We start from the raw sequence: 24,999 nt of genomic DNA, 5'->3' as shown, positions 1-24,999 counted from the left end.
CACTATTGAGTGAAATAGACTGCTTAATATGAGTTGATTTATTCACTTTATTCATTAAAAAAAAAAAAACAGCCTTAATAGAAAATTTAATCCCTACCTTCTTTTTCAAATCACCATGTACCTTTTCCATATATATTTTCCATGCAATTTTCATAATTCTCATTATGGTTTGTTTTACATAGGCATCTTGCATTGAACCTTTGACAGAGACACTTCACTGGAAATGTAGAAATACTTCTAATTTCCACAAAGATATATGTTTTGTCTCAATTTTCTTGAAACACACACTTAGTCTAGCATATATCCTCTAACTTTTGATAGAATTATAGGCAGAAAATCATTTCCCTACTCTAAGACAAACTATAGTAAAAGCATAATGACATGCAGTGGCTGACACACAACTTCAGTGATGGGTGTCAGTAGGGAAGAATGGGGTTTGCCACACCTGTCCAAAAAAGGAAGAAGCTACTTAACTTCAACCAGTTAGCACCAGAAGAGCAGGCATGGACAGTCCTGAATGCAGGATGTCCAGATAAGACATTTTAAGAGAAACTGGAAACCCAGTTCTGGTTTTTCAAGAGAAACCACAAAACCACATTTTTATGAAAAATCTCCAGATTTTTTATTTTTTTTTATTTTTTTTATTTTATTTTTTTTTAAATTTTATTTTATTTTTAAATTTTACATAATTGTATTAGTTTTGCCAAATATCAAAATGAATCCGCCACAGGTATACATGTGTTCCCCATCCTGAACCCTCCTCCCTCTCCCTCCCCATACCATCCCTCTGGGTCGTCCCAGTGCACTAGCCCCAAGCATCCAGTATCGTGCATAGAACCTGGACTGGCAACTTGTTTCTTACATGATATTTTACATGTTTCAATGTCATTCTCCCAAATCTTCCCACCTTCTCCCTCTCCCACAGAGTCCATAAGACTGTTCTATACACCAGTGTCTCTTTTGCTGTCTCGTACACAGGGTTATTGTTACCATCTTTCTAAATTCCATATATATGTGTTAGTATACTGTATTTATGTTTTTCCTTCTAGCTTACTTCACTCTGTATAATAGGCTCCAGATTTTTTAAAAACATAAAAATATTATTTTATGAAAGCCAAATAAAACACAACTGTGAATTACATTCAGTTATAGACCACTTGGACTGCAAGGAGATCAAACCAGTTAGTCCTGTATGTTAGTTCCTCAATTGTGTCTGACTCTGCAACCCCATGGATTGTAGTGCACCAGGCTCCTCTGTCCATGAAATTCTCCAGCCAAGAATACTGGAGTGGGTTGCCATGTTCTCCACAGGATCTTCCCAACCCAGGGATAGAACCCAGGTCTCCTGTATTACAGGCAGATGCTTTACCATTTGAGCTACTAGGGAAGCCCAGTCCTAAAAGAAATCAACATATCAACCTTTAATATTCATTAAAGGACTGATGCTAAAGCTGAAGTTCCAATGCTTTGGCCACCTGATGCAAAGAGTTGACTCGTTGGAAAAGACCCTGATGCTGGGAAAGATGGAAGGCAAAAGGAGGAGGGGGAAGGGAGGTGGCAGAGGATGAGATAGTTAGATAGCATCACTGACTCAATAGACATTAATTTGAGCAAACTCTGGGAGTTACTGAAGGACAGGGGAGTCAGGTGTGCTGCAGTCCATAGGACCACACAGAGTCGGACACGACTTCGCGGCTGAAGAAATAGGCTACTACTTGTATCCTTGAGACCACCAGGACAGCCATTTGAATGAATAGTTTTCCCTTTCGAAAGATTGACTTCCCTGTCTCCTTTCCCATTTCACCACTTCCTGTCACTGCCTCTTCCTCTTTCTCCTTATCCTCTCTTTCTCCCTCCATGACTATGTTCTGGCTCTCAAAATATGCTCTCTTCAAACAGAATTTGAAAAACTGAACCTAAATAATCAGCTACTAAAATTAAACTATTGTTGCCTAATTTGTAGAAGAAAAATTAATCTATGAATAGAAGAATCTTGATTTTAAAGTTTTCTTCCACAAACCAGCCCATGTGTTTTACCACTGACAGGAGACTTGATTATGTACAGTTTGACAGCTTTAGCTCTCTGCAACCCATCTTTATTGGATGTTATTTTCCATTGCATACATGAAATTAGACACTTTTTTTTTGCTAATATACAGATTTTTTGATAGACATTCATCATTCTCATTAGCTACACAATAAGAAAATCTTCTTTTATCTTCTGAAATCTCAATTTCACAAAACAAAGGAAAACGGTTCTCTTACTAGAAAGTTCAAAGAATGACTCAAGTGCCCCAGAAGAAGTTGAAAATGCCAAATGCTCATGCTTCACTATCAGATGCACCAGCTAGAATTTTGATACCCAAGTTAGGACCAGAAAGTAGCAGGATCTGTCCACAATCCTTTCTGGTGAGAGTGCTAGACAAATTGACCAACTTATAGAAATCCACCTTGACAGGCAGCAGGGGAAGTAATGGTTCTAGCTATAATGAATGATATTCAGCATTTGAGAACTGGTGGTGTCAGCTTGAACATCTATACCCAGGAGCAATGTTCAGTGGCAGTCCCCAGAAGGTCTTCATGTCCCTTGGCATAACATAGGCACTGCTGCTGGCCGTGAAATCTCTAAGCTCAATTTTCCACATATCCAGAAGATTATGGATGATGCTGGGAAAGACTGAAGGCAGGCGGAAAAGGGGATGACAGAGGATGAGATGGTTAGATGGCATCACCGACTCAATGGACATGAGTTTGGGTAAACTCTGGGAGTTGGTGATGGACAGGGAGGCCTGGCGTGCTGCGATTCATGGGGTTGCAAAGAGTCGGACACGACTGAGTGACTGAACTGAAACTGAAAACTGAATTTCAAGTAACCAGATAATTTCTGTTGCTTGTAACCAAGTTGCTTGATTTATATAAAAATTAAATGGTAACAGTTATAGTATTTGTCTCATGATGCCTAAGAATTTTGCCTGATGAATAGCTTCCAGAACCACTGTTGTAGAGATGGAAGCAAAGCATAGTGGTTATTATTATGGACTTCACCTTAAACCCTGGCTCTGCTAACTCTTTGAGCTTCAGTTTTCTCATATGTAAAAAAAGGAGTGTGTGCAGTAATAATGAACAATTATGAAATTTTTGTGAGGATTAATTAGGCGCTTGAACACAATGAACATTCAATAAATGTTGCCTATAGACATTATTTTCTCCTGAGCTATGCCACACAATTAGATGGAATTAGCCATTCCATCTGGATGGATGATAAAGACATAGAGCCAGAGAGGAATTACAAGGTCTTGAAGCTGGAGTACTTAGGGTTTCAATCTCTTTTGAAAGCAGTCCGCTGATACAGGAGTTGGATTACTCCAAAGTCTAAAAGCTTAAGAGAAAAACTGCAAATGATATCTGTTGCTTTAATGCTTCCCTCCAAATTCTAAAAATAAAAATCCTAGGAAGTCTCACCATTTTCATTCCTACAGTTTTTCCTCAAGTCTGGTATTCTCACAAGGCTCTTGGGATCTTTCAGAGAATACAATTGGAGATCTCTGCCAGTGGAGCTTATAGTATAGAACAAAATATATAAATAAATTAATGATAAAGTAGTAGGAAGGTAATTCATATGGTATTTGCACTGTAGTAAGTATTAGGGGATATAATTGAGCAAGATAAGGGAAAATCTAAAGTGTCTGGAGTCAGAAGTTATAGCAAGTTACAATTTTAGAAGAGGTTGATATTTGAGTAGAGTTAAGGAAATCAAGAAATTACCTGTGTGTGAATAGCTCTGGAAAGAGTTTTCCAGGAAGAGGGAACAGCCACTGCAAAGACGCTAAGAAAGTTACATGCCTAGTCTTTTGAAAGAAGAGCAAGGAGTTTTAGATGGAGCAGAGTCAGTAGGGGAAATTCACTGGATGAGATCACAGAGACAACTAGGGATTATTTTGTGGAGGCCTTTGTAGTTATTACAATGATTTTGACTTCTTCTGAGTGAGATGAAAAGCCACTGGAGAATTTTGAAGAGAACCAACCTTATACAGTTTATGTTCTAATAGCATCATTCTAGCTACAATGTTGACAATAAACTATAAACAGAGATAAGGCAAAGACAGAAAGAGGGAGACCTGTGAGGCAACCACTTCAGGAATCCAGCAGAGCAATGACAATGTCTTATCCCAAGATGGTACTAGTATACATGGTAAGAACTGGTCATACTCTATTTACAGTTTGAAGGTAGAATCAGTAAGAGTTCTGGATACTGATGTTTAGCTCTTCCCTGTGTCTTGTCAATCCCACTTCTGTATTTTGTCTTATCTCACACCAATGGCCATCTCTCCCGCTACATTGATGTGAGAGGTTCACTTCAGACATTATCATCCTACTTTCCTGAATTATCTTCCATGGCCCTTCACATATCTTACAATATAAACTCCTTAATATAACTCTCAAGACCTTTTATGAACTGGCACCTGTCCATGCGCAGACTTTACCTACCTCTATCCCTGCAAGAGCGCAGTTGACTTCAGCCAAAGGATACTGAATGACGTGCCCTGTACTCATATTGCTACTTCACATGTCTGTGCCATCAGACCTACATTCCTCTTCCCATAACGTCTCTCTCCAGCACTTCATCTTGGTGACTTTTACTAGAGATCACTTAATCCAGTGTTTAATGAAGAAAAGTGATTTCAGGGAAGGAAAAAAAATGTCAACAGCCAACTACAGAATATTGACCACATTTATGAAAAGCTGGGAGCATAATTAGATTTCTAAGTTCATTGGATATGATTAAAAGAGATGAAGATTTCGTATGTGCAGAAGTTTCAGTTAACTACACATCAGCAAAAGCATTACAGCAGAAGGAAATTCAGAAAAAAACACTCTTTTTGTGTGTTAAAGTACACTCTTCATATCATTTAGTCAAGGAGTGACCTTAAGCATTCTCAAAGGACCCTTTCCATTGGAAAAAAGTAGACTCTCTACCCATAACCTGCATCCAAGAGAATTTGAGGAAATGATCTGATATAAAAGTAAGTAGGGGAGTGATATAACCTGCTTACGTTTTTAAGATTATACGGGTTCCGTTGTATAGGATGGCAAGGAAGCAAAATTTGAGACAAGGACACCACTTAGGAAGCTATTGCAGTAGTGGTTCATGCATGAAATTGTGAGACCTTAGACTAGGATTGTGGCTCTGAAGATGGTGAGCAGCAGCTAGATTCAAGATGAATGTCAAAAATAGGGTAGGTATAGCCCACTTGTGAAGGCTTATTCATGCTCAGATATAACAGCATGAGAGGAATCAAGAGTAACAGTCGGCTTTTGCTTGAAGCAATGATGTCAGGACAGTGGTTTGTACAGTGCTGTACATGATGTTGGAAGGTCTCTGTGAAGTCAGACACACACTGATATACCTGAATGTGAGTGACCAACATCTCCCTTTCTGCCAACCCTTTGGACAGCTCCATCACCTGGCTAGAATCAGTGCCTGTTACCTGTGGCTATGACATTTAAGAGTAAGATGCCAGATTAGCCATCTTCTCAACCTTGGAAACTTGTCCTGTAAGTTCCCACCATGAGTGTTTACTGGGAATGTCTCTTCAAATGTGCCCAGACACTATCTGCACCAGGCTGGTTTATAATCTAACACAGAAAGAACATTAAAACAAGAAAGAATTCTAGAGTTCAGAACACCAAACCATCTACAAATGTTCTCCAAACTTACCTAATTATCATAATAACTTGCTAACAATGCAGATCCCAGGACTCACCCTGGATCCATTGGGTCAGAATTTCCCAGAAAGGCAACTGTAAACTCATTATTTTTCTTTTTTAACAAGTTCCCCCAAGTTAGACCAATGAGGAGCTCAGTTTGGGAAACACTGGTCAACACCCAAACCTTCATTACAAGAGGAAATGAAAAGCCCCAAGGAGTTAAGTAATTTCAAAAAGAAACAGTTCCCCTCCTGCAACTGAGAGTTTTACTTTTTTGCTTTCTTCTTTTAACTTTCCTCACTCCCTGTGCAATATATAGAAGTTACACGTTTTTGATCAATTTCGGAGAGGACTTGCTAACACTTCCTAATCATGTCTCCCAGGAGAAGTGACTGGAAACCTGAAATGGTCTCGGGAACTGCTCTATCCTTTCCTCATAAAAAGCTCACCTTGAAACAGAGGCAGACAGTCTCTACTCTAGGAAAATTATTTCTTCTTAATTGGAACCATCTAGAGAGATTTGGACCCATAAAGTCTCTCTGCCAAGTCTAAAAAAAAAGAAAGCTGTCCCTTTGTCCTTATTATTTTCGAGATGATACATGTGATCTAACGGTTTTTGCACACCATGAGGCTCCCGTGGACATCAATAGGCATTATGCATGTAAAAGGGCAGCAGGAGTAGCTCATTATCTCCAGCCCAAGCAGAGAGAAATGCAATAATCATCGTTCTCTGCTTCTCTTCAAGCTTTTAACTGGCAATGGAAACGTAAGTAACCTTAGTGCCTTGGGTTAGGTTTAGTAACACCTTTTTCAGTTGCCAGATGGGATTCAATACCTGCTTGAAGAGCACAGAGGACTCAGTGAAGGAGTCATGGAATAGTAGGAACTATTCTTGTCTCCAAAATGGAACAATTTGATTTGACTGAGAAGAACAGTGAAACCCCCAATAATACTTTCCAATACGCCCAAACTCTTAAGTAAATGAGGACTCTGCGTGTCCATCAAAGTTTAAAGTTATCTACATCAAAAATAAAAGTTGACTGGAGAAAATGCCAAAACCGACTTCAAAAACATTAAGTCAAATCACTTTGCTTATCGAGTCTTCTGTTCTTTTTCTGGTCTAGACATTGCTGTTGAATTGATAGAGCTTTATATCATACGAAGCCAGTTAGGTCTCAATTACCTGTTCCAATGAGAGAAGCCTGGCACAGACCATTTAAAATAGAAAAGGCACATCTCTGGATCAAAGCCTTGGCTTTTCTTCCCTCTGAGAAGCAATATTATCCTCACTTTTAGTCTTTCTCTTTTCCTGTTTACATTCTGAAGCTTCCAGGAGAAGAGAGTCATTCATTCATCACTTCCTTTGCTGAAGCAAAAATTATAAGAAAAAACACTATTTTTTTCCTAATAATGATGGTTTCCTCCTCTCCACTTGTGTAGGCTCTCAAACTGCCTACTCTGTTGTATCTCACTCTTTTCCCAAAGGAAAAAATCCTTTTAAGATTCTTTTGGTCAGCATCCTTTCAGAAAGGTGATCTTTTAATTGAGAACTGGATTTCAGGATTAAGATTTGCCCTGAATATCTGTCAATACTGCTTCAGTCACCCAACCATTAATATCAGCGGTACTCCTTTCAAGCCAAGCTAATTTAGGCCAGTCATGCCATCAAGCATGATAAACAACAAAATCGATATTATGAAAATTGAGATGACAAAGATCTCAATTTCTCTAAGTAATTCATTGAGAACAGAGCTTTACTTTTGTCTTTGCATTCTAAGCTACAGTAAATATTCTGTTCTTTTTTCTTGCTGCCAATAAAAAACCTGTTTTTTTGTTTTAGTTTTTGAAATACATTTTGGCCACAGCCTTTTCAAATGCAGTGAAACATAGAAGGAGGCCGGCCTGATCCTTGCTCTCCTAGGGCTATTTCCAGAGCATTGATTTATCCTTGAATCACCATGTTCCCTGGGGTCTTTCTGCTGGAGACCAGGCCACTCAACTTCACACCCACTCCATGTACTCAGAGCTGATACCTCTCACTCCCTGCTGTAAATACACATGTGCACATCCCTAACACAAAACTGCATACCTAGGTATGAAGAAAGAGCTAAAAGCCAAGTATCCTGCCTTCTCAGGTGGTAATGGGTGAGAAAAAAAGCCAAGAAGGAATGTAAGTATTCTTTTCATGCTTCAGGCTGTGTCACAAGCCTATTATTGTTATCAAATCACTTTTCTTTCTATAAAACCACCCTGGCCCCTGAGCTAGATGATTCCTTAAGAGGAAGGACTGTGATTGATACTTCTTTGCATGACTCTCAGCTCAATGCCAATCACACAGTAATGGTCAAGAAATTCTTATTAATGGGCAGAAAATGTGATAGGTTTTTTAAATCATATAATTTAAACCCTTATTTTAAAAATAGTAAAATGTTTTCAGAAAAATGAAATGTAATCTCTAAAGTCACATGTATAACCAACAGGAGCTTAAGGTAGGACTAGAATCCAGGAATTGAATCCATGAACATCCAGGCTTTTTGTGTTTCAAGAGCATGGTCAAATAGATCCTCAGAATGATTCAGATATAAGAGATGCGGAGTTCCACACTTCCAGCCACTCAACTAAGGTGTCCTGTCAGAGAAGCAGGCCAGAAATTCAATTTGATAGGGATGAATTGGGCACCTTCTACATACAAAACTCAGTGTCAGGCATTTGGAAGAAAATACAGTAAAGTATATTGGTTTATTTATACTTCACAAAAACTATGACCCAATTGTCTTTATATAGATCACATACTTAATGAGTATAAATGTGTAGTAAACAAGTACATCTTGAATGATTTTTATGAAAAATAATGTAGTTACTCAAAGGACAGAGTATTTTTATTCATTCACTCATGTATTCACTTATTCAAAAATCCATGTTGAGAATCAAACATTTTCCAGGCCATCTCTCAGACAATTTGAATACAAAAATGAATAATTCCCAGCCATTATTCTTTGTGACTTTACATACCAAAAGAAAAGTAAGGACAACAGAGTGAGAAAAATGTTATGGCAGCAACTCTGCTCTGTAACAGACCATTGGAATGGAGATGGTAGTTCATGAGAAAGAAGAAGTCAGTTCATAAAGTATTTAACTTGGAAGACACTCATTGAGCAGTTAAAGGTGAGATATGTTCCAGATGGAAGGGAAAGATTAAGACACGAAGACTTGGCACCACCTTGATGAAGGCTGTGGAAGAAGAAAGGGATGAAGTCAGGGAAAACAACAGGAAAGAATGGGGAGAAAAAGAACAGATCAAAATCTTTAGGAATTGATAAAGATTTTGGATTTTATTCTGTGAGCAGTAGAAGCCAATGAAAGTTTTCCAGCAAAGAAAGAATTTGATCAGATTTGAGGTGAATTGGGGAGATATGCCCAACAAAACATAGACAGCTAAATGATGCTTGAAGTTTTGGATTAGAAACAACTGACTTTTGAATACACAGTAGAGCTTTGATAAGGAAGCAGGAAGGAGGTAAAGAATTTGATAACAAGTTAGATTTTGGACTTTGTGCTAGGCAGAAGAGGACTCTCCACAATGTCTCTGCTTTAATCTCCATAACCTGTGAACACATTACCTAACATGGCAAAAAAGATTTTGCAGATATTAATAAAGTTATGAACCTTAAAGGCACAGATACTTTCCTAGCTTCCCAGCTATGGTCAGAGAGAAGTGAAATGAAAGAAGGGAGAGATTCAAAGTGTAAGAGGGATACAACTCTCCATCTCTGGCTTTAAATATGGAGAAAAGGGGCCAGGAGTTATGGAATATGGATGGCCTCTAGAAATGGGGAATGGGCCTCAGCTGATAGCCAACAAAGAAGGAGAGATCTCAGCCCTATAAAAACAAGGACCTAAATGATGTCCAAAAGCACAAATAAGCAAGGAAACAGATCCTCTTCTAAAAGCTTCAGAAAGAAACATAGTCTTACTGACATCTTGCCTTTAGTTTGGTGAGATCTGGTGAGACCTATATCAAACTTCTAACCTAAAGAACTACGACATAATAAATTTAAGTTGTTGAACCCACCAAGTTTGTGGTAATCTATTGTGGCAGCAGTAGAAAACTAATACAGATTTGAAGACAAAAAAAAAAGAGTCTAAAGAATTCCCAGAGAGGGAAAAGAAGAAGAATCTTCCAGAGATTTTGTAAAGGAAGAATTGGAAAGGTAAAGAGAAATCAGAGGAAATAATAGAACCAAAAGAGGAAAGAACTCTGAGAAGGAATGATCCAAACTGCTAACTGCAAGATGTCAAATAATATTGGACTGGTAGCCTTTGCCAAAGACAGTCTTCAAATCTGTGAAAAGACTCTTTGAAGGATTAAACTAAAAGCTAGAAACAAAGCCTGTGCCTGGTGGACTGGCATCCCATAAATGAGTTGGTAATTTGCAAGAGATGATTTGACTCTAATTTGAATCAAGAGAGGAAAAGTCCACAGAACCAGTAAAGGCATGAAATGTGGTTTCTGTCTTCCTTTTGGCTTTATGTTTCATGAACATACACCCTAATAGGTTAAACCAGTTAGTTTTAAAGCACTTAAAGTATTATTTGAAAGCTAAAAAGGATAGTGATTTTCTCTATTCCTTGGGGTTCCAATGGCATGAAGTGCAGCTGCCAAAGAGCTAAAAAAACTCTAGTTGATCACCCTATTCTCCCACACGCTTTCAAACTTCTGAATGACTTTAATTTAAATACAGCTCTTTACACCTATACCAACCAGGCCTATCTTACTCAACTTCATATCTCCAGCACCTAATCAATGGTGGGAACGTAGTATATCTGGAAGATTTCTTTCCTGACAGCATTGGTGAATAAAAAAGCCTCATAATAAGTTGGTGAAGTCATAATAATATCCAAAACACGAATTATCACATGACTTTCAAAGACTCCCATTACCATGCATAATATTCATTATATCTGAACCTAGTTCTATTAAAACCCATACAAAACAAAGTTAACAGTAGCATAGAGATAATATTCAAAGTATTACATGTTCCCACATACCTCACGGAGCTTTGTTCCAGAGAATAATTGCTCCCAGGAAGTACCTTATCCTAACAAGGCTGGTTTGGCACACAATTGTGATGTATGTCCTTGACTAAATTCAAATTCACAGAACACAATACATATTTTATTTTCTGAAATAACAGAGCATTGTCTTGCCCCAAGCATTCCTGGGAATACTTGGGTGTTATTTGAAAATCACTTTGAGATTCTCTGGGCAGCTTTTTTTAATATTTCCCCAAGTAGGTCTTCAGTTCTCTTTGCCCACATTATCCTTAGCTGCCTTCTCTCTTTAAAGCTTGCCTCAGCTAGAGCCTCCAGGGCTCTCTCACAGCCCACCTCCACAAGAGCCTAAACTCGTCAACTTACTTATATGGAATTTAGAGACTGCTGGGGGATTTAGAGACTATTCAGTCCCACCAAGAAGAAGAGAAAATGGAATCAAAGGAACTGAGGTGAGATGTTCAGGAGATAAGGCTTATTAATGGCAAAGCCAGGCTGCAATCCTTGTTTATTGACTCAAAGGTGAATGTTCTTCCCACAACATACAGAAAGATGCCCATTCTTTCTTGTAGGATTCAATCAACTTAGACAAAGTTTATATTCCTTGCCCCCTTTGCAGAATGATTCTTCTGGTTCTTTCTCAAAGTATTAGGCTGATTAATACTGTCCAATGCAACCCACTCCAGTATTCTTGCCTGGAAAATCCCACGGATGGAGGAGCCTGGTAGGCTGCGGTCCATGGGGTCGCTAAGAGCCGGACATGACAGAGTGACTTCACTTTGACTTTTCACTTTCATGCATTGGAGAAGGAAATGGCAACCCACTCCAGTGTTCTTGCCTGGAGAATCCCAGGGATGGGGAGCCTGGTGGGCTGCCATCTATGGGGTCTCACAGAGTCGGACACGACTGAAGAGACTTAGCAGCAGCAGCAGCAGGAAGGCTCCAATAGTAAAGAATCCATATGCAATCTGGGAGACCTGGATTCTATCCCTGAGTTGGGAAGATCCTCTAGAAGAGGGCAAAGCCACCCACTCCAGTATTCTTGCCTGGAGAATCCCCATGGACAGAGGAGGCTGACAGGCTATAGTCCATGGGGTCACAGAGTCGGACACAACTGAGTGACTAAGCACACAATGTGTAGATTGTTAAACCAATCATAAAACCCCATGGAAATCAATCCATGATATCCTCAGTTGTGGACTTGTAACATCTTTTGGAATTCATGTTATTTCCCTCTCCAACTCACTTCTTTCTACTCAATTAAATTACATCATTTAGTCTATTTATCCATTCTTTTATTCATTCATTATTTATTTCTATTTATTCATGCATTCAATATTTTATACTTACAAACATTTATGTATCATTTAATATTATGACAATCTATTCCTAAGCACTAAAAATACAGAGATGAAAACAGAAATGCATGTGTGTGTGTGTGTGTGAGTGTGTGTGTGTGTTTGCTTGCTTGATGCGAAAGGTCACCAAGAGATTTGGTTTTATCCTCTTTATGTGTTATGCTTTTACTAGTGATATGGACAAGTTTATAGGCCCATGCAAATGGGAAAGGGGAAGGAGATTTCAAAATAGGAAAATCTGAACAAGAATTTTACCCCCCAAAATAGCTTTTATTTCTTCAGTGCAAGTGATTTACAAATAGCTTAATTTGTGACTGTCAGGTATATTCTGTTATTTCTTTGTAGTGATAAGAGTTTCCTTGGAGACTGGCAAAATCCAGGCTGGGAAACAGATTTTTAGACAGATAAAAAGCCATCTTCTATTTCAAGCATAGCATTTGGTCTCCTCCTTGTACTATATATGTGCTCAGTCACGTCTGACTCTTTGTGACCCCATGGACTGTAGCCTGCCAGACTTCCCTGTCCATGGGATTATCCAGGCAAGAATACTGCAGTAGATTGTCATTTCATCTTCTAGGGGCTCTTCCTGACCCAGGAATCAAACCCATGTCTCCTGCATCTCCTGAATTGACAGGTGGATTCTTTACTACTGAGAAATCTGGGAAGCACTTCTTCTACTAGATAACTACTTAAACATAAGAAAGATTTGATAGATAGATGATAAATAGATACATACATTCTTTCAGGGATTTCTGGTCCAATATTTAGATGGATGCCTTTCCCTTTGCCACGCTCCAGTTAATCAACTGATTCTTTTTATATTTAGAACATGAAAGATTCCTACAGTTTCCATGATTCCCCAGATTCCAAGATTCCTCAAATGTCCCTTCAGGTGTAACGTGCTCTGAGGAGCCTGAGCAGCTGACAGCCCCCATCTGCCACATGCCAGAGCAGTTATGTCTAGACCAGGTTCCCCTGGGGGCTGCTCTCTCTTACTAACTGAGCACAGCAGGGGATGAGAGCTGGACAGTTTCTGCCCAACACAGCTTCTCTGCTGGGCAACGTCTGCTCTGAGACTCTTGTCACCCTGGCCAAGACTCTCAGAGCTGCATGGAAATCTGAAACTCCTTCTTCCTAACTATTTACCCTTCCTTCTCTTCTTTCATAAAAGTCATTCAGGCACTGTGGGTGAGAGTCCCTTATGCCTGTTCCCAGTCTCAGAGGCAGAACTCAAGGAGATAAATATTAGTCAAGGGATGTTTTATACTTCTTTTATGGCTTCTAAGAGCTCTCTTGATAAGTTTTCTTTTTAATTTCAAAATTCTATGCTACAAAAAAATCCTCATCCATATTCTACCCATTTTAGGAAAGAAGAGAAAACGGTCTACAGGCAAGCCTTGTGGGTATGCCATGATTACTGCTTCCTAAGAAAGGAGGTGTTTGGATAATGGACCATGATTGTATTGAGTCACAGGTTTTCTTGAACTGAGGGGCAGGGAGGGGTCTTGAAGCCAGGATTTTTCTGTTGTGTAACAGAAATGTTGCAAAGGAGCAAAGCTAACTAATTCATCTAAATAAAGAATGAGATGTGAGTTCAAAAGCCTGTTGGTGTTTCTGTTTCTTCCCTCTGTCATAATTATATAAACCATCTTTTGTAATGAAATTGCCAAGGTCTTTCAGGAGTCAGGAAACACTTGTGATGTTCTAGGGGACAGACTATGGCCTGAATCATGCTCTCCCAAAATTCGCATGTTAACAACTTAACCCACCATATGACTATATTGGGAATTGAATCTTTAAAGAAGTTATTAAGATTCAATGAAATCGTAAGAGTGGGACTTTAATCTGATAGGACTGGTGCCCTTTTATATTAATTAATTAATTTTTTCGATCTTGCAGCATGTGAGATAGTAGTTCCCCAACCAAGGATTGAACCTGAACCCCCTTCACTGAAAGCACAGAGTCTTTACATCTGGACTACCAGGGAAGTCCCAGTGCCCTTATAAGAAGAGGTAAAAACACCAGACCTCTTGAGCTCTCTTTATCATGTGAGGACACAGTAGGAAGGTAGCCATCTACAAGCCAAAAGCAGATGCTTCAGACGGAAACCTACCTTGCTGATACTTTAATCTTAGACTTTCCAACTTCCACAATTATGTGAAATAAATTTCTGCCGTTAAGCTATCCAGTCCAATTTTAAGATAACTAATACAGGCATTAGGACAATTATCGTATGTATTTTTCCAAATATTGTCATAGGGTAGGTGGCCAAGAGTCTCCTAATACAGTGACATACAAAGATACCTTTTAAGGAAAAAACCATTAATTTTCTCCTTTGGTTAATTTCCTATTAGATAACTTTTACTGCTTTTATATATTAGTTAAAATATATAACTCAGTACCATTTATTCTTTGATTAATTCAGAAACATCTGCAAAGTTCTGCTAGGACCCAAATAGTATCTCAAAAGAAAAATATTATAAAAAGAGTTAAACTTTCACAATCAAGGCTACGGTTGGTACAAAAGTGTATGTGTGTTGGCGTGGGGCAGTAACATGTAATAGACAAGAGACAGAGATATATAGATAGAAAAAAAAAGGATGCCTTTAAAAATTCCACTAATTGCTGTTTGTTTTCCTTTTAATAGAAAAATGTTGGAAAATAACAAAGAATAAAAAGTTAACGGGAAGCCCCCTTTCTAACAGACATTTTTCTCTTACAATCAGTTAAAACAGTGATTTTATCTCTAGTAAAGCAAGGTCATGTTTTGTTTGTTCTCTGCAGTAAGTTTAGATGGAGTTCCTTAGAAAACTGAGAATGGGAAGGCTGAATGACAGTTGCAAAGTCAACTGTTGGAAAGTCAGGCAAGATACACTAAATGAAGAGTGGTGATCAGATTCCCCTCACAGACTCGAATAAGCACAGACCCTAGGACTGCTTTTTTTAGACCATGCTCCTCAGGATCCCTGGATTTCCTAGAGATATATCACGGGACTCCTGGAGTGGGATGGGGACCCTAATCAATTGATACTTAATGTTCCCTTCCTCAGCCCCTCTCTATTTCATAAAAATGTTTTAAAACCAAGCATGGTAGGTGCCTCCCCAAAAATGTTCAACTCCTGGTCTCTACATTGTGTGAATATATTGCCTCACATAGCAAAAAGGACTTTGCTGATTGAGTACTGATTCTGAGACAAAAAGATCATCTTGGATAACACAATCACAAAGATCCTTATAAGAAAAAAGGGAAGTAGGAAAGAGTCAGAGAAGGAGATGTGACAGCAGAAGCAGAGAGCCAAGTGATGGAAGGGAGCATGAGCCAAGGAATGTGGGCAAAAGCCAGGAACCAGATCTCCACGAGGGCTTCCCTGGTGGCTCAGTAGTAAAGCATCTGCCTGCAATGCAGGAGACCTGTTTTCAATCCCTGGGTCAGGAGGATCTCCTGGAAAAGGGAATGGCTACTCATTCCAGTATTCTTGCCTGGAGAATTCCATGGACAGAGGAGGCTGGCAGGCTATAGTCCATGGGGTTTGAAAGAGTTGGACACAACTGAGTGACTAACATTTTCACTTTCTTTCAAATCTCCTCTAGAGCCTCCAGGAGGAATGGAGCCCTGTTGACACCTTGATGTTAGTCCAGTGAAACCCATTCTGCATTTCTGATGTCCACTCTGGACTTCTGACTCTCCCAGTTATAAGGTAATAAGCATGTATTAAGTCACTCAATTTGTAGTAATTCACTACAGCAGCAGTAATAAACTAACACACTGATGAAATACAACAAATATTTCTCTAACTTTAATATATATAAGCTTCATCTAGTATTTTTATAAAATATTCATTTCCAGACTCCAGTCCCCAGAATTCTGATGTAAGTTGTCTTCTGGTTAGTCTGAGAACATGCATTTTTAAGGAATCCTTCTCCCTCCGCACATGATTCTGATTCCAGGTTTTCAACACTGAATGAAACCAGATTCACCGTAAACAATCTCATAAGATACAGGAAACCATGATACTAGCTAGAATAGTGTTGCCACAAATATCCCATCCACACTCTAGTACTTTCAGCAAACATCCCTAAGAAAGATGCATCAGACACTGAACTCTGCCTGGGTTTCACAGCAAGCTTCCAGTGTAAGCTTCCACCTTACAACCGTTCGTTGTGACAGTACATTGCAATGGAAGAGTTATTATTTACTTCACCAAAGAAATAATAAGTATAAGGAAATATAATTTAAAAGATCTGGGTCTTACAATCAGTAGAGATTGATCACACACTCTTCTGAGTCCCTGTCTAGATGCATGGCACTGGACTTCTCATCTTTGAACCTCAGTTTCCCCACATGTAAGGTGAGAGTTTTTAACAATCTCATAAGTACTTCCAGCAAGAATGTCCTCTAACTTATGGTCCACTTGAGTCTACTTGAAAGCAAGCAAAAGACACCAGCAAATTCCACTTTTTTTTCCTTTTGTCTCTAATCAACTTTGCTTCCTAAGGACATTCAAGAATGTATGGAATGTATGGAAAAGGGTTTCTTTTCCACTTTCAGGTGTCTACATTCTTAGGAAAATTATATCCCTTCAAGGGGAAACATATGTACACCCAGAATATGCCTAGTTTCAATGACTATTTCTTTACAGGCACACTTTCCCTCCAAAGAAGGTCATGACATATGGAGGGCGTGCCTGTTCACCTGGCAGACCTACCATCTTCAATTACTCTGAGACTCATGCAGCATCCTATTAATCATCTGGTTCCTTTGTTTCACTACTTCTTTCTCCCACTAGACTCATCCTTATCAGTCCTTTGGTTTGGCGTAATTCCTAGAACAAGGTAAGTAACTACCTTTCTCCACTCTGAACTGCTTAAAACAGACCTGGAACATTAAGCTTACATTGGAGAGGGAGATGGCAACCCACTCCGGTGTTCTTGCCTGGAGAACCCCAGGGACGGGGGAGCCTGCTGGGCTGCCGTCTATGGGGTCGCACGGAGTCGGACACGACTGAAGCGACTTAGCAGCAGCAGCAGCAGCAGCATGGGGTGGGTGAAGGGTTGTTATCACATCTCACAAAAGAATTATAATGTACAATTAAGAACACCTACTTAGAATAAGAAAAGGCCCTAGTTCAAATCCAGGCTCTGCCAATGACTAATACTAGATATGCATCTTTGGGAAAGCTACTCAACTTCTCCTTACTTTGGTTTCCTTAACTACAGATATAGAGAGATACAGATTTATATCTAAATCTATAGAATGAAGATGACAATACCTAATTCACATCATTGTGGACATTAAAGGTAATGTTTGTGAGGTACCTGGCACCCATTAAAAGCTTAATACGGTAGATTTTATTTTCCCTATTATTCTGGTCAGTGAACTTTGGCATGTCCAGAGCTTAGGGATCTAGGATGGCTAGACTCAAAGTCATAGCATAAAATTATAAATATCAGGAGTATTTGGCATAAGGAGACAGAACACAGGAGACAAAATAATTGTCTTTAAATATATGAAAAAACAAATTACATATGTTTTCTCCATTTACTGAGAACAGAGCAAAATTTGATAGGAGGATTTCTTTTCAGCCTAACAAATAATTTATTGACTTCTAGGACTGTGTGGGAATGGAAAGGACTCCCTTGAGAGGTAATGAGTATCCCATGGCTGAAGGAATTCAAGGGAAGCCCAGCTAGCCCTTTGGTGGGCATGTAATATAAAAGATTCAAGCATGGAATGAACTATTGGATTTTCATGACATTTAAAATACCTTCTAAGACTGAAATTCTATGGTTCTGTGATTATTACCAGCCCCAAAAGAGGAAGCAGGAGAAAAGTTTTAAAAGGTGAAAGAAAAACCAATCAATTTGGCTATCTACAAGAAATTCTTGAGAGAGACAGATGGGCTACAAATGTTGGCAGCATTAGTAAAACTAAGGATTGGGGATTGAAACATTCTGCACCTTCCCATTTACCATGGCTCTTAAATGTGCTTTTCTCAGTTGTAGTCCTGTAATGCCAAATACATTATGTAAAACCTAAGTGTATGGATAGATTGTGAGAGACTCTTTAAAATGTAAACTCAATGGCAAAGCCCATTACATGAAATTATGTTTACTTAACTAGCTAAGGGCTTCAAAGCAGTTAAAACACATAAACCACGTTTTCTCCAGCTGAGAGATCATGAAAATGGATATAAAGAGTGTTAACAAGTATCCAAGGATTTGTAAAATGTCAGGCCCAGTGAACTCTTGAGTCTTAAGGAAGTGTACATCCAAGTGTTTTGAAGTCTTAATAAAGGCTGCATACTGCTCTCCCACTAGATCACTGTCTTTGGCTCTCTCTCTCTTCTTCAAAATGATTCAAGCATGTCTCATAGAAACAAGAAATTAGTAGGCTCATAATTGAAAAGAAATTATGGTAGATACTTTGGACATTATTTATAAAGAAAATTCAATAGAAGCATTTGAAAAAAGCTGATGACACATGTACGTACATGTACCTATACACACGCATGCACACACACACACATACACACACATATTACAGACTAACAGACTAATATCCTTCTCTAACACTAACAAAGTTAGGTGTTGATCTTAGGGCCTGACATAAATGCTAGGATGGATTTTCACCATGTATCAAATCACTTTTTAAAAAACAACATTCTTGAACTGTGGCATTGGGGAAGACTCTTGAGGCCCTTGGACTGCAAGGAGATCCAAGCAGTCCATCCTCAAGGAAATCAGTCCTGAATATTCATTGGAAGAACTGATGCTGAAGCTGAAACTCCAATATTTTGGCCACCTGATTCGAAGAACTGACTCATTTGAAAAGACCCTAATGTTGGGAAAGATTGAAGGTGGGAGGAGAAGGGGACAACAGAGGAGGAGACGGTTGGATGGCATCACCGACTCAATGGACATGAGTCTGAGTAAACTCCAGGAGTTGGTGATGGACAGGAGGCCTGGTGTGCTGCAGTCCACGGGGTCACAAAGAGTTGGACACGACTGAGCAACTGAAATGAACTGAACTGAACTGAAAGTTTGCAAAGGGCTTTCACGTCTATCTTTATTCTCACTCCAGTCTCTGTTGAACCAGGCAGGAAGAAAATTTGAGGATCAACTGTATTCTTAATATTATACATGGCATGTGTGACCAGCACACACACATAGAACAACATACACTTCTGAAACATTCAAAGTGGAGTCATCCAAAGATGCTGATGATTTTTTGTTTCATACAGTGATTATTATCAAAGTGCTACTCACATTTAGAATATTCATTGAAAGACAAGAAATAGATTATGAGTCCAGAATATCTTGCAATGTTCAAGGGCTTTTCTGTCACTCAAGAATGTATATATGCTTTTGAAAAGAGAGAATTTTATTCTTTGCAGTTTCTATTTAAGCAAATTAGAATGACTCCAGTGTTAAGCTTTGGTGACAAGTTGTACATTTAGTTTCTAAAAGCCTTTAAAAAGAATGCATAGGTAATCAACAAGAAATGAAAATCTATCCATTATGCCCTGATTCTATCTGCAAATGGTACTATAAATAGGACCTAATAAAAGGACCAGAACAAAGGCCTCTGGTCAGGAGCTGGGCCCCAAATCATCTGAAATTCTATTTAGGAGATTAGATTGAAACCAATTCAATCCTTAAACAGAGGAACTAACATTAGACCTTAACAGAGATAACAAGATACGGTGATAAATGACATCAGAGGTGACCAATAAGCCTAACAGGACTGGAAAAGCCTACAAGTCATTCAATTTGCTGCTTTTCCAAGTAAATCACTAATGTCCACAAGCTGGCTCCACAGGAGCTGTGGGTGTGACTTATGACCAAACCTGAGAGGCTGAACGGTGTAATTAATGGAACATAGAAAGGATCTAACACTGCCCACGCCTCTAAAGCAATCACTGCTGAATGCCCATGGAATGAACTGAAATCTCAAGTTTTTCTCCAAGGAGCTTTCCTTTTCAAATGAAATTTAATATGACATAGCTTTAAACCTTTACTATGAATAAAAATCATAATAATAACTAACATTTATTGAGCACATAGCGTGTGTGGGTATCAAAATTCAGAACACCATGAAAAGGAAAGAATTCTAGATTTAGGCAGGTGTCTTGGGTTATAAAAAGTAAAAATGGCAAGGCATGAACACTGAAGACAAGAGCAGTATCTTTTTTAGGATTAAAGAAAAAACTATTGAAAACAACCCTGGATCTGGGAGAGCTCTGAGAAGTAGCTGTTCATCAACAGCCGCTGAATGCAGGGAAGAGCAGGGGACATGCAGGAAAGCAGGCTGCCAGCTAATAGGTATGATGCTCCAGAATGCTCTGTGTTTATGTGAAGGAATTTACAACCCAGCAATCACTACCACAAAGCTTATACTTATCTCTTTACAATGCGTGCCTGCTCCTGGAGTTTTCCTGTTCCCTAACTCAGCTGTCGAGAGAAAGAGGGGATAAAGTCCCAGTAATAAGAACTGGAAGACAAACCACTATATTTAGATATAGATTTAACCCTCTGTCTATATAAGTAGTGTCCGTGAGGCACAAAGCTGCTTAATCTTCCTCTCTTGGTATGCTTCCAAATCCCATCTCATTTTGCATCCTGTGTGCTCTGCACAAATGCCAGTCCCCTTCAATTCAACCCTGATGTCAAATGACAAAGGGAAACATTCCCACTTGAACTCCTTCCCTTTCAGCCTTTTTGCTTCAAGTCTCCTTCAAACAAAGAATGCCTCTAATTCCCAGCTTGAGACTACTTTCTTACATGATGGGTAGCCTGGTGTGGCCAGGCACTTAAGGAAAAAAAAGGCAATGCCTTAGATTTCCCCCATGATGTAAATTAGAGAGTTGCAACCCCATCAGGGTCCTCCAATGAAGCTGCCCGCTGAGTGAGAAAGTATTGGATTTCCATCTGTGTGCCTCATACCATTGGTGGCTATTGTTTAAATAAACATTACTTTGTATTGCATTTTTTAAAAATTCAATACATGTTGATGCCTGGTTAAAAGGAAAGAAAATTGCAGTATTAAAAGACTAGTATTTTCAGAGTCTTGTGATGTAAATTGCTAATTTAAAACCCAAAATATTGTTAAAGTGTCTTTATTTAATAGCAGGTGATTGCAAGCTGTAATTTGCAAGCTGTAGATGCAGATGGTAATGTTTTTCCTCCCTTTTCAGCACTGCAGTACAGTATTTATTGCAGATCTATGCAGACACAGAACAGCCAACTGTGAAAGAAAACATTCTGCAAGAAGATTAACCACAAAGTTCATAAGACCAACATGGCTTTTGAGACCTGAGCCACTCTGTCAAGGCAGGATCCTCTCCTTCCAAGCTTAGAGAATGTTTGCTCACCAAAAGAAGCTGAAGGTGACGTCATTGGTCTGCCAGGTGCCCACTAAGGTTAAAATACATGAGTGAGAAAGTGATATTTAATTTGGGCTTCATTTATTTATTCTCTGGCAGGAGAGAATCCAGGGAAGAGATGGAATGTAGAGATAGGGTTAGAAGATAAAATATAGGACTCTCAGTTAAATTTGAAGTTCAGACAGACAAACAATAATTTATTAGGATAATTGTATCCCAAAGTGCTTGGGACATCCTTGCACTAATAAATTATGGATTCTTTATCTGAACTTCAAATTTAACTGGGAGACATGTATTTTACTTGGGAGACATATACAGGAGGGCATGGCAACCTACTCCAGTATCCTTGCCTGGAGAATCCCATGGACAGAGGAGCCTGGTAGGCCACGGTCCATAGGGTACCAAAGAGTGGGACACAACTGAAGTGACTTAGAACGCATACATAGACATATTTTTATTTGCTTAATCTTGCAACTCTATGTAGCGAGAAAGGGTATGTAAATAAATCTCAATGTCATTTTCAGACAACAGACATGGCACTTGATGTTTATGAACACTGGGCTAGGGACTTGCCTTCTGCTGCCCATGTAATCATGGCGAAGATTTATCAGTTAGCCTTATTTTGAAGATTCATAATTGTGGTTCAGAGACCTTTGGTAACCTTCCACATAGAGTTCACAGTAAGTCTGGACTTGGTGAGCAAGGTCTCTGTGACTTCAGAGCCTGAGTTCTTTCCATAAAATGATGCTGAGGGTTCACCTTTGTTCATTCTATCCCACAATACTCAGGGCATCTGACAGAAAATCAGTGCCGTTCACCAGCTCCTGGTGGCCTCCCAACTCCCTCAACCCTGTAACAAAACAAACCAACAAACAAACCCATCTATATCCCCCTGTGGGTGTGTGCTAAGTTGCTTCATTCGTATCCGACTCTTTGTGACCCCAAGGACTGTAGCTTGCCAGTCTCCTCTGTCCATGGGAATCTCCACTCCAACTGGAGTGGGTTGCCACACCCTCCTCCCAAGGATCTTCTTAATCCAGACATTGAACCCAAGTATCTTACATCTCCTGAATTGGCAGGCAGGTTCTTTACCACTAGTTACGCCTGGGAAGCCCACCCCAGTGACAACTAAAGCACTATTTGCTTTCATTTTTATTTTCAACAAGGATAACAGCTGTTTCCCCATGCATGTCATCCAAGTGAACTCCTGATAATTATTATATTCTCTTTGATTTGATTGTAACTGATTACCAAAAGACCTGGGAAGTCTGGCCTTCTTTGAGCACTTGACCTTACACATTTGTATGGAATTCCAAAAGTGGTGATGTAGGACTAGAGCAAGAACAAAAAGGGGGCTGTTGACTGCTGACTCAGTAGCCACACCTCCCTTCTTTCCTGTTGATTCAGTGTCCACTACCTTACCGATGACTTCATAGCAGGTCATGATTGAGTGGTAGGGCTCCTCAACAGGCGTATTGTTGGCATTTGGGTGACCTAATTCTTCATCCCAAGGGACTCCTCTGAATATCACACTTCTCCCTCCTGTATCCTGGATCCTTAGTACTGCAGTTGGGCATTTAGTCACTTTGTAAACCTAGAACAGCCCTACTCATTTCTAATACTTCTGTTGGGGCAGGGACACCTCCATCAGGCAATCTGGTTATCTCTTTACCTTAGCAGTCATGGTTTGGTGGCCAGAGTCATCCAGGTCGGGCCAATGTAGACCTGAAGGGAAGTCCACTTGGAGCTTCTAAGAAAGGTTTCCTCACTAAAGGAAAGAGAGTCAGGGACAGAAGAGTGTCTCTTTCATCACTGGGTGTGCTTGTGTCTGTGTGAAATGTGGAGCTACCACAGCAATTTTTCACCCATGAGGGCAAAAACTGAAACTGGGAAAATGGCAAAGTGCAAAAATGGAAAAATCCTGGGCCCATCATGACATCACTGAGCTGCAAATTAGCAAACCTTGGGGCTGCGTGACTTGAAGCGTGCTGTCCTTTTTAAAGGCTCTTGAATGTGGGGGAGGGGGAGCACTCAAGCCACTTGCAGCTCAGAGGACCCAACTGTTCCATGATCCAAGGGCCCTGGACGTTTGAAGGGAGGGCAAGGAAAGAACTATGATGGGTGTGGGGTGCCAGAGACAACTTTGGCACATGATGGTACAATTATAGGGGGAGAGGGGAAGGGGTGAAATCAGAGTAGTGGAATTGGAAGCCTAACTCTATCCCTAAATAACTTTGCAATCTTGAGTAAGGTCAATCATTATCTCAGCCTTACATTTCCAATCTGAAAACTATAAGGATGAAATTTACAAAAGGTTTTAGCTCACACCGATGGGCCACCCTACACCTACAGGACTGCTGTTTTTCACTGGTCCCTCCTCCTGACAACTGTGTGGTTCAGCCATACAGACCACTAACCCCACAGTCTTACAGCCAGGCTCTTCACTCATCTCACCTGTACAGTTTCTGAGCCACTTGAATTCAGCAACCCAACCTAAACCCACTCCCTTCACCCAGCTCCCTATCTGCCTACACTGCAGCCATGGCTCCTATGAAAAAGCTTGTGGCATAGGGATCAATGAAAAGAAGCAGATCCTGACATTTCCTCTTGACAGTGCCCATCCTGTCAAAGATGGAATCATGGATGCTGTCAGTTTTGAGCAGTTTCTTCAGGAAAGAATCAAAGCGAGTGGAAAAGCTGGAAATCTTACTGGAGATGCTGTAACAATGGAAAGAAGCAAAAGTGAGATTACCATAACTTCTGAGGTGCCTTTTTTCAAAAGGTATTTGAAATATCTCACCAAAAATATTTGGAAAAACATAATCTATATGATTGGTTACAAGTAGTTGCAAAGTTACAAATTGCATTACTCCAGTTTAATCAAGATAAAGAAGAGGAGGAAGATGAATATTTTGTATGATGTCTTGAATAAAATTTGGGCTTCCCAGGTGGCTCAGTGGTAAAGAGTCCACCTGCCAAGGCAGGAGACGAGGGTTAAAAACCCATCCCCTACCATCCTAGGAGATGTAGATATTGTATTTTATGGCTCTAATATGAATGTCATTTGGGTCAAGAATCAGCCTCAGGATCTCTGCTATTTCTACGCATCTTTATGTCTGCACCAAATGAATTTCATGCTAATTAAAATACCAAAACCCAGCTCTGAGACACCCACAGTTAAAAAATTACCAATTTTTACTTTCAAGGAGCACCTAGTATACAGAATACATAAATGTTAACATTGCATCCCATCCTGTTCAACTTCTTATTAACATTTATTTGCAGAAAAATAAAAATTACTTCTCTTCATCTACTTAGGAGTATTATATAAACCACTTAGATACAGGATTCTCTAGTGCCATCTAGGGGATTTCAGACCAAAAAAAAAAAAAACGAGAATCGTCGGCTCAACTGAAAGAGAAAAACAAGAACTGAAAAATCAGCTATGACTCACAATGTAATTTCTTATACATCCCCAATAATGTTTCAGTAATCTT

The 24,999-nt window shown here is 39.5% G+C and overlaps 1 pseudogene; it reads left to right on the top strand.

The window, feature by feature from the left end:
* The first annotated feature begins 24,043 nt into the window (after nucleotides 1–24,043).
* Nucleotides 24,044–24,422, top strand: LOC113894608 (annotated as a pseudogene).
* The last annotated feature ends 577 nt before the right edge of the window (nucleotides 24,423–24,999 follow it).

Source organism: Bos indicus x Bos taurus, chromosome 6 (genome assembly GCF_003369695.1).
Source record: "Bos indicus x Bos taurus breed Angus x Brahman F1 hybrid chromosome 6, Bos_hybrid_MaternalHap_v2.0, whole genome shotgun sequence".
Classification (NCBI taxonomy): Eukaryota; Metazoa; Chordata; class Mammalia; order Artiodactyla; family Bovidae; genus Bos; species Bos indicus x Bos taurus.
This window is presented reverse-complemented; position numbering and strand designations above follow the sequence as displayed.